Source organism: Phyllobates terribilis, unplaced genomic scaffold (assembly GCF_046119375.1).
Source record: "Phyllobates terribilis strain yellow unplaced genomic scaffold, ASM4611937v1 Scaffold_172__1_contigs__length_4051808, whole genome shotgun sequence".
NCBI lineage: Eukaryota > Metazoa > Chordata > Amphibia > Anura > Dendrobatidae > Phyllobates > Phyllobates terribilis.
This window is the reverse complement of record NW_027362932.1, coordinates 2,477,003-2,487,720: the sequence shown is the minus strand read 5'-3', so window position 1 is coordinate 2,487,720 and position 10,718 is coordinate 2,477,003. Positions and strand designations below refer to the sequence as shown.

General features: G+C 48.3%; 1 long non-coding RNA gene across 1 annotated transcript in view; it reads right to left on the bottom strand.

Moving 5' to 3' along the window:
- Positions 1–2,468: 2,468 nt before the first annotated feature.
- The window catches only part of LOC141212392 (uncharacterized), a 481,597-nt gene continuing 473,347 nt past the window's right edge, over positions 2,469–10,718 (bottom strand). Inside the window, exon 3 of the long non-coding RNA XR_012282162.1 lies at positions 2,469–3,119. This is a non-coding gene — a long non-coding RNA (uncharacterized lncRNA). The remainder of the gene's footprint in view (positions 3,120–10,718) is intronic.

The following is a 10,718-nucleotide window of genomic DNA, read 5'->3' as shown; positions in this document are numbered from 1 at the left end:
GGGAAAAACGGACCCACAGACCGAACACTGATGACACACGGAACAAACACTGCTGACACCAGGGCCATTTTTTCCATGTACGTGGTTAAATATGGACATGTAAATGAGAAAATGTGTCATACTTTAGACTCTTTTGCTGGCTTGCCTTGCATCACTTTTTTTGCCCCCCAATTTTCAAGCAATTTAGTGCATGCTGTTGTATTTAAAGCCATGCCCCTTCTGTCAAAGCCATGCCCCTTCTGTCAAAGCCATGCCCTATCTTTCAAAACTATGCCCCTTCCTCAAAGCCATGCCCCTTCCTCAAAGCCATGCCCCTTCCTCAAAGCCATGCCCCTTCCTCAAAGCCATGCCCCTTCTTTCAAAGCAATGCCCATTCTTTCAAAGCAATGCCCCTTCCTTCAGAGCCATGCCCCTTCTGTCAAAGCCATGCCCCATCTTTCAAAGCCATGCCCCTTCTTTCACAGCCATGCCCCTTCTTTCAAAGCCATGCCCCTTCTTTCAAAGCCATGCCCCTTCTTTCAAAGCCATGCCCCTTCTTTCAAAGCCATGCCCCTTCTTTCAAAGCAATGTCCCTTCTGTCAAAGCCATGCCCCTTCTTTCACAGCCATGCCCCTTCTTTCACAGCCATGCCCCTTCTTTCACAGCCATGCCCCTTCTTTCACAGCCATGCCCCTTCTTTCAAAGCCATGCCCCTTCTTTCAAAGCCATGCCCCTTCTTCAAAGCCATGCCCCTTCTTCAAAGCCATGCCCCTTCTTTCAAAGCCATGCCCCTTCTTTCAGAGCCATGCCCCTTAATTCAAAGCCATGCCCCTTCTTTCAAAGCCATGCTTAGAAACAATTAGGCAGATATCTAAAAGTGTAGTTTCTATATGAATCGGTTGGAACTGTGGCGTCCCTGAGGGTTCAGTCGCCACAGGGGTACTGCACCTCAGATCGAGGTGTGGTATCTCCTCTCCGAGGTAAGGATGGAGCACCACACGGGACCAAGCCTCAGCACTCAACACTACACCACTCCTGTCCTGTGGGGGGCTTATATGCACCAGGGTGCAAAACCAGCCGGGATAGAGGAGATGGGGGGACGACCAAAGATAGGGGAAACCATGTAGTGGGTGAGGGTGGAGGACACACTTTTAGGTTACACTTACTGATACATATTTAATACACGGCCATCTTAGGTTCAAAGTCTTTGATTGTGATCTTTATCGCTGATAGTGGCTTTCTGCTGGAACCTGCAGCTTGTTGAAGATACACGGTCCTCGTACTCTGGGCTTGAGGTGAGGAGTGGGTTAGAGTTAACCGCTGTATCTACCCGGTCAAGGTCCCTACCTAAGAAGGCCTGGAGGGGAGCGGAGGAGTAAAGCTCCACAGGCAAAAGGATCCCAGGGGATACGGACGGAGCAGCATACGCCACCTGTACTTCTTACTCTGGCCTAGTCAGAGGGATTCCTGCTGCAAGAGGGGTACCGGCCCCCGATATCTGACTCTGTTACTTCACGTCTCAGTCGGAAAAGCCCAGAGGCCTTCTGGATCCCTAAGGGGGATATGGACAGAGCGGCGTAGGCCACCCGTATCTCTTAAACTGCGCTGATGCAGCGGGAACCGGCCTTTCACCAAGTTCATACCACACACACAGTCAGGAGGAGACTTAATGGGAGAACTCACCAAGGAGAGGAACATTCTGGTCCAGGGGTCTCGTTAAGTGCACCTAAACTACCCGGAGTGTGCTGAACCCCTTCCTGGTGGTCGCAGCGCGCCGTGAGGAACAAGGAGAAGCTTTGTGCTTACTACTGAAACAACGTGAGTAAAGCTTGGAAGACTTCACCCCTTGCCTCCGTTATCCTGTCCTGCGCGGCACCGCACACACACCACCAACCTCCAGACTTTCCTCTCTCTCTGCCCTGAGGCCCTGCTCCGCCTGTGGGGAGTAGTACCAGCTGAGCTGCCACGACACCCGCCTCAGAGGACTGCCGCAGCGCTGGTGGTAATCACCGGGAACCACAGGTGGCGTAGTCGACAAATAACCACTCATCTGCTAGCCCATATTTTTAATGTGTGCGCCCTGGGCACAGACCGGGTCAAGGCCGCGACTGCATCCCCCTCTTCCACCGGCCCACCGTCTGAGTACACCTTTCCCAGGGAGGGCTAACGCTACCTGAGTAGTAGTGGGTCACACAGAACCATTTGCTTTGGATCGTTATTAAGCCATAGTAAAAAAAAAAAAAGGTATTCACTTTTAAGAAAAAAATATATATAAAAAGTCAGGCAGATCTGTCACACGCTTTACAAATGATTTCATGCAGCAAATATAATCCCACAATGCGGTAACATCATTCACCTACTGTACCTCAGCCTCTTTACTGTCAGATAGCGTGGATCTTCTCACAAGCCGTGTTAATTATTTTATGATGGCTTTTTAACATTTAAATGATAAAATAAAAACCATTCCCTTACCAAAGCCGACTGCAGCTTCAGAGTTTTACTCCTCTTCAACACCAAAGTGTTAAAAAAGGTGAGATCTGGCTGTACTCCGTAGGCGTCCATAGTGGCCAGGACGGCAGATTCTGACCCCACTTCTGCTCTCATGACTGCCGCTAGGAGGGTGAAGGTCTTTATTGTAGGACAGACGTGGTCTTCTTTCATCTTCTGAAGAACGCCCCCTAAGTCGCCAATCACTGCCAATCGGTCAGATGGGGTATTGACATTTGCAAGTGACACAATTTTTCCCGTATTTACAGACAGGTCCAGGAGGTTTGGCACATTACTGGCATCAAAAGAGGGCACGCTGGGAAAATGGTCAGCCGTACTCACCACGACCAGTGCCTGTGAGCCTGCCAAGTCCTCAGCTGTGCCATAGTTGCCACTTGGAATTGAGGAATGGCCCAGGAGCATGGGCTGCCCACCTCTCCAGGACTATCCTTTCTTTACTTCACTTGCTGGCTTTTCCTGTCTTGCTTCTCTTTGCCTGCACTTAAAGTCAGGGCTGCCAGTTCCTTAGAGTGCGTGAGTAAATGTAGAGCGTCAGCGGTGTCTCCAATCCCACTGTCTCGGGGGGCACAAAGAAGCAGGTTATAGGTGATTACATCCGGCTTTACCCCCATGTGCCGCATCTGCCTCCAGACCTGAAGCACAAGATGGCGTATACAGTCATTATCCACATTACATTCACGCAAATATGTACACCCCGTCACAGAGAAAGCAGTAACTGGACACGGACTAGCTGGCATGTAATGGCAGTACCCTATTATAATGATGCTCCCATATGTCAGAGGGTCACATTGGTAAAGCCGGTGCCCTCCAGGATGAAAAGCTTTGTGGAGGGCTTGGGCCATCTACTTATATCATTTCCAAACGTGTGTCTACATAATAAATAGGCAACTTCTACTAGTAAATTCTGTGCTATTTTCTGTATCTGTGAAGCCTTGCCCACTGGTTTTCCCATAGTCTCCGAACAGCGCGCTTACCCGTGTAATAAGACCCCGATGCCAGCACGCCTACCCGTGTAATAAGACCCCGATGCCAGCGCGCCTACCCGTGTAATAAGACCCCGATGCCAGCGCGCCTACCCGTGTAATAAGACCCCGATGCCAGCGCGCCTACCCGTGTAATAAGACCCCGATGCCAGCACGCCTACCCGTGTAATAAAGACCTGATGCCAGCGCGCCTACCCGTGTAATAAGACCTGATGCCAGCGCGCCTACCCGTGTAATAAGGCCCCGATGCCAGCGCACCTACCCGTGTAATAAGACCCCGATGCCAGCACGCCTACCAGTGTAATAAGACCCCGATGCCAGCGCGCCTACCCGTGTAATAAGACCCGATGCCAGCGCCTACCCGTGTAATAAGACCCCGATGCCAGCGCGCCTACCCGTGTAATAAGACCCCAATGCCAGTGCGCCTACCCGTGTAATAAGGCCCCGATGCCAGCGCGCCTACCTGTGTAATAAGACCCCGATGCCAGCGCGCCTACCCGTGTAATAAGACCCGATGCCAGCGCGCCTACCCATGTAATAAGACCCCGATGTCAGCGCGCCTACCCGTGTAATAAGACCCCGATGCCAGTGCGCCTACCAGTGTAATAAGACCCCGATGCCAGTGCGCCTACCCATGTAATAAGACCCTGATGCCAGCATGCCTACCCCTGTAATAAGACCCCAATGCCACAGCGCCTACCCATGCAATAAGACCCTGATGCCAGCACGGGTATTCCGACTGGCCATTACAGGTTGCAGATGGAAGTGCCGTTGGGGGGGGGGGATATGCCAACCGAAGACAGCGAAAATCATGCAAAACGTCAAAAAATAACTTATCAGCATGCTGCCTACTGTAACAGTCCACCTAAAGTGGCCGACCGCTGTATTCCCTTTGTTACTAAAAATCTGGCACAAAATCCTTATCTACTAGCCAGTCTAATCACTAGCCAGTCTAATCACTGGCCAGTCTAATCACTGGCCAGTCTAATCACTGGCCAGTCTAATCACTGGCCAGTCTAATCACTGGCCAGTCTAATCACTAGCCAGTCTAATCACTAGCCAGTCTAATCACTGGACAGTCTAATCACTAGCCTTGTGCCAAACTTCTGACAGAAATCTCCTATCAGAATCGCAAGAAAGGAATCAGCAGGCGATCTCTTAGACCAGTCTGAACTAGGACTAAGTAAAGGAGCTAATACAATATAAAGAGGTGAAACTGTTACCAAAGCCTTGTTATTCCGCTCACAGTAACGTCTGAGCCAGCGTCGCTGACACCTCTGCAGGCCGATTTATGCTTTTAGAAAAGTCACATGAGTATCACTACACATGAGACTTCTGCAGCCGGACAGGAGTCCTGCCCCGGCTTCTGCCCTCCGCCACGCGTCATCTACAAATATGACAGGCGGGTGGGAGACGCCACATCTCTACTTAGATAAATGTCCTGCTTTATCTCCTGTGCATTGGCACAAGGACGGGTATGTGCCTGCGGGCCGTCAGCATCTTCCCTGAGGAGAGCGGGCACCTTCCCGGCCGCCGCACACCGGAGATGCAGGTCCGGTGCAGGAATAACTGTGTTCTTTGGCAGGATTGCCAGAACTTGTTCCCTCTACTTGTCGGCACCACCTGGACTAACTACACAGCAATAAATCTCCCCTCCTGGCAGTGATGTGGAGCAGGTTGCTCTGTAGCTGCACGCTCCGGCCCCCCAGAGCCTGAGTAGTACAGACATACACTACATGGCTGCACTGACCACCAGAGGGAATAACGGACATAATAAAGGTGGACAGGATAGGGGGAAAATAACCACATGGATGCAATTAAAGGGTTATTGCCAAAATAGAAAATCATCTCTTATCCAAAGGTTAGGGGATAACTTACTGATCACTGAGGGTCTGACTGCTGGAACCCCTAGCAAAGCCAAGAACAGGCAGCATGCTCAGCCTCCCCTCCATTCACTGTCTATAGGACTGCCCAAAATAGCCAAGAGCAGCACTCCACTAGTTCTGGCAGTCCCACAGACGATGAGTACGACGCGCCCAGGGGATGGGGACGACTCGGTACCCGGGCCTTTGCCTGGTTTTGGGGATGTCGCGGTGGTCGGCTCCTGGGCCCGTACACTGGGGTCACTCTTGAAAAAGGGGATTGAAACTTGGATAAAATAAATAAACAGTTTGTGACGCCACCTGTGGTACTTGGTAATGATTACCAGCGCTGCTTCAGACCTCCGGGGGGGTGATGGAATGGCAGCTGAGGTGTTTCTGCTTCCCACAGGTGGAGCGGGCCCCCGGGGCAGTGTGGAATTTGGTGGGAGGTGATGCTGGGACTTGTAGTGCAGGCGGGATGGCGCAGCAGGAGTAACTGACAGAGACAGGGGATTCGCTTCAATATCTTTACTGGTGCGGATGTCAGGTACGGTCCAGGGTACTCAGTAGGATGGGTGCACTTCAGGACTTCTACCCAGTGAGCGGGTATAAGGCCTCCTGGTCCGTGTCTGCCTCTCTGTATGCTCCTGGCCAGCCTGCAACTGGGCCTAGCTTATGTGTCGTGCTGTTCCTTCACCTGTCGCTCGGTAGTAGAACCTTCTGCTGGCAACCACTATCCCTGGTAGTCGGGGCCATCGTGGTTCCTGGTCCTGTAATGGGTCTAGCTTCAGGTCTGCCAGGGACTTGTAGTCCTCCTGGAATGCCGGTTGTCCCTACTGGGTATAAAGGACCCTGTAGGCGCGGACCCGGTGTCCGGTTTGTATCTTCGGTGTGAGCCTTGTGATGCTCCTCTGCCCCCTCAACTCCTCTCATCTCTCCTCCTTACCGTCGGCCACACTCGTGGCCCTCAGAACCCAGCAGCAGACGCGCTGCGTCTTCGCTGCTCTCAGCGTCAGCACGCTCTCAGACTCTCTCTGTCTGACTACTAACTCTGACTGAACTGCCTGGCTCCACCCTCCATATATATATATCCCTAACGGGCTCCCTCTGGTGGTATGAGGAGGAAGGGTGGAGGTGTTTGTATGTAGTGAGGGCCTCTTGTGGAGAAGTCCATCCATGCACCCTGGGTCCTGTGGTACCTGTTGTAGCAGGGTGCCGCAAATGGAGTGGTGGTTGAGTATACTCACTGCTCCGTTCATTCTTAATGGGAGTGCTGAAGACCAGCCGAGCACAGAGCTTCAGTCGTCCCATAGAGAATGTATGGTGCAGCAATGATCGACCATCACATCAGTCACAAAGGACTCTTCAAATCCCCAGTTTTCAGGATTGGTGAGGCTCCCAGCAGTCAGACCCCATCCATCGGGAAGTTATCCTATGGATAGGAGATATCTTTTAAACTTTGTACACCCCCTTTGAAGGTTTATTCAATCTAATTCTAAAGTCGGGGGATACTGACAGCCGCCCTCCACTAATCACACCATGTTGGCATATTGTAGTGATATCCCACCGCATTGTGATGGAAAGAAGAATATAACTGTATACAGAATAACATGGAGATGTTTGATAGAATCCAGCAGCCCGGAGGTTATGGGAGCGCCGCCAGCTTCTGTACCTCTGTACTAGATGGTATACAGCAGTGACCGTCCCTACACGGGACCCTGATCATCAGGAATATTGCCTCTTACCCCCGAGCCCAGGGAATTCTAATTACTAGTGTACACTGTTATATCAGTTTATTATCACCTCCGGCCATGAAAGAATTGTCACATTATTTATTTTATAGAATTTTGTCTAGCATGGAAGTTATGAAACCTTACAAATCCATGCTCAGTACTCTCTATATACATGTATAAATTAGTTACATTGTAAATGAAAACATCATATATTTAGGAGTTTGTGAGCTACATATCCTTATATACTCCCTGCAACCACTTTGATGTTGCACTTTACTGCAATGCTGTGGCAGCCAAAAAAAACGTCATTCTGGCATTTTGATTTTTTTCCCCATTACAATGTTTACTGATCAGATTAATTAGGAGACTTGAAGCGGCGATCGTCTGATCGCTTGTGCTGTACATACACTGCAATCTATAGCAGAAATCACCATCTTCTATGAACGCCGGCCCATAGGAGGGTCATAATGACATGTATGGGAGGTCATCAGCAGACCCCCAGCTGTCATGACAACCCATCGGTGCCCCACAATCACGTGGCAGGATGTATGACGCGCTTCCAGCCAAGGTGCGTTAAATCCCGCTGTCAGCGATTGACAGCTGGATTTAACGGGTTAATAGCAGCAGGCGGAGCAACAGTACATCAGCAGCTATTAAAGGCAGATGATGGTTGATTAAATCAGTCATCATGTGCAGGGAAATATGTGGACTCGGTGTGCGAGATCACATCAAAGGCAGGGACACGACCTTTGACGTAAATATACGTCAAAGATGGTGAAGCGGTAGAGCAAAGCACAGGTTGCAGCCTCTTCTCTAATATTCAAAGACTGGCTAAAAATACTCCTGAAAAATACTATGAGGAGGATTTTTACTCTTCTGTAAAAAATGTAGAGCGACCTCTGCAATGTGGTATACATTTCTTTACAATGGGTCCCAATAGTGGACGGATGCCTCATCATCCATCCTGACAGTGGCCACTAGGGGGCACACACCTTCTATGTGTATGCGCCCAACAATGGCCACAAACGTAATGTGCACCTAGCCCAACAGAGTCATCAGAGACTCCAAGAGTCCCACCCTCAGCCGGCATGCCCCATCGTCACTTCAGCAGAAATACTGCAGCAAGAAATATCTGTATTAGTAAAATGAACAGTTGCTCCATGATTCCTCAATGTTTTTGCGCATCTCATCATGTCGGAAGTGTGAGACATAATTCCCAGGTAAGTGTGCACTGTACGGATATAGGATGTAGGATGTGTGCAGCAAGCCATACCTGCAGAGCTTGTAGGAAGCCCAGCTCTTCATCCTTTATGCATCCCATAAACAGGACGGTGAATGTTTCAGGGCCAACGACACGGAATTTTTGTGCAATTTCCTATAAACCCAAGAAGACCATATTAGCTTGTTATTATCCAGCTCGCGACATCACTGCTTGAGTATTGCAAGAGAAATCTAACCAAAATCAAAATCTCAGGGAAAGCGTCACTTTGCCGTTCCCAGAACAGCCGGGTGGCCAGTGAAAAACACAGTGAAGGGGGCGCAGTGCTGCACCAGTGCCCAGGATCAGTGGGGTCCAGCGCCGGACTGGAGTACCTGGGGCCCACCAGGAAACAATCAATCTTGGGGCCCACCAGCACCATGCAGATACCGTATATAGGAATAACATAAGTCCACAAACTCATTCAAAATGAATCAACTTTATTAACCAATAAATAACCAATATAACGAATAAATAACAAACTAAAGAAACACTCCTGGGGAAAGAGGAACACTGTTATCTTATTCACACCAGTGTGTGATAAAGTGCCATAACAGAACAATAACAAGAAATACTTTCAAGGTACATTCTCTTAAAGTATAAGTGCCACAAATTGAACCTGCATCCATCTGGCATCCCAGCAGCCGGCATCATTGTAGCAGCACCAAACTTGGCCGCTGGGAAAAGTAAAAGAATTCTGTAAGCATTTTGGAAGTTTGTATTGCACGATTTCCTCTCCTCTATAATACAATACCATTCAATTGTTAGTGAAAGGCCCAAAGCAACAAATAAACTCACACTAACAGTCAATCAGCAGCAAAATTACAAACGTTTTTTTTCAGAACAGAAGATGACATTGCATACGTATTAATAATGTCATCATAGTCTAAGTTCCTTGAAATGTCACACTCAATGTTCAACAGAAGGAGGGACTCTAAAAGCTCCTGTCCAATCGAAGCCCTCAGACGATTTTTTACAATTTTCAGCTTTGAGAACACTCTTTCACATGAAACCTGGGTGCAAGCAAGTGTAAGAAGGGTCTTGTAAACTGCAAAAATGTTTCCATAAGCAGCAGAATGTAAATTGTAGTCATATAAAAGTCTGTAGCAGCAGGAAAGACAGTTTTTTTGCGGGACGAGTTGTACTTTCAGATGCAATCATTTATTTTACCATATAGTGTACAGGGAAATGGCAACAAAAATTCCAAGTGCAGTAAAATTGCAAAAAAAGTGCAATTGCACGTTTGTTTATTGGGTTTTTTAGTCACCATGTTCACTATATGGAAAAACCGACGTGACAGGGTGATGCCTCGGGTCAGTACGAGTTTGTAGATACCAAACATGTATACCTTTACTGGTATCTAAGTGGTGAAAACAAATTCATAAGTTTGAAAAATCACACTTTTCACGCCATGTTCTGCGCACCGTAGTGTTCTCATTTTTTTGGGTCTGGGGCTTTGTGACGGCTTATTTTTTGCGTCTTGAGCTGACGTGCATCTCTGCTGCTCTGTAGTAGTCACAACACAGGGAGAGGTTAACCATCCAAGTATTTAATATGTATTGCAAATAAAGAATGTTCCCATTCTTAATATCAGAAAAAACAAATGACTGACAACTATCCCTAGACTAATAATACCATATAGAAGAGAGAAATACCGCCACACCATGACCAGAACACATACCACCACATAGTGATGAAATACTACCAAGTACAAGGTATATATACTGCCACACCATGAGAAGACCACATATTACCACCACATAGTGACTGTCCGAATAATACCACATACAAGGGACAAATTCCGCCACGCCATGACCATGGCACATAATGGCACCAGATAGTGACTGATAATGAAGATGTAAAAAAGCTCTGTATATAGAGTCAGTGTACAGATAATGTAGAGATTATCAGTGACATTATGCACAGGAGTCCTGTGTATAGGGTCAGTGTAGAGGTAATACAGTGATCACCAGTGACATTACACACAGGAGCTCTGTATACAGTGTCAGTGTGTGTGTATAGGTAATACAGTGATCACCAGTGACATTACACACAGGAGCTCTGTATATAGTGTCAGTGTGTGTGTATAGGTAATATAGTGATCACCAGTGACATTACACATTGGAGCGCTGTATATAGTGTCAGTGTGTGTGTATAGGTAATACAGTGATCACCAGTGACATTACACACAGGAGCTCTGTATATAGTGTCAGTGTGTGTGTGTGTGTGTATAGGTAATACAGTGATCACCAGTGACATTACACACAGGAGCTCTGTATACAGTGTCAGTGTGTGTGTATAGGTAGTACAGAGATCACCAGTGACATTACACACAGGAGCTCTGTATATAGTGTCAGTGTGTGTGTATAGGTAATACAGTGATCACCAGTGACAT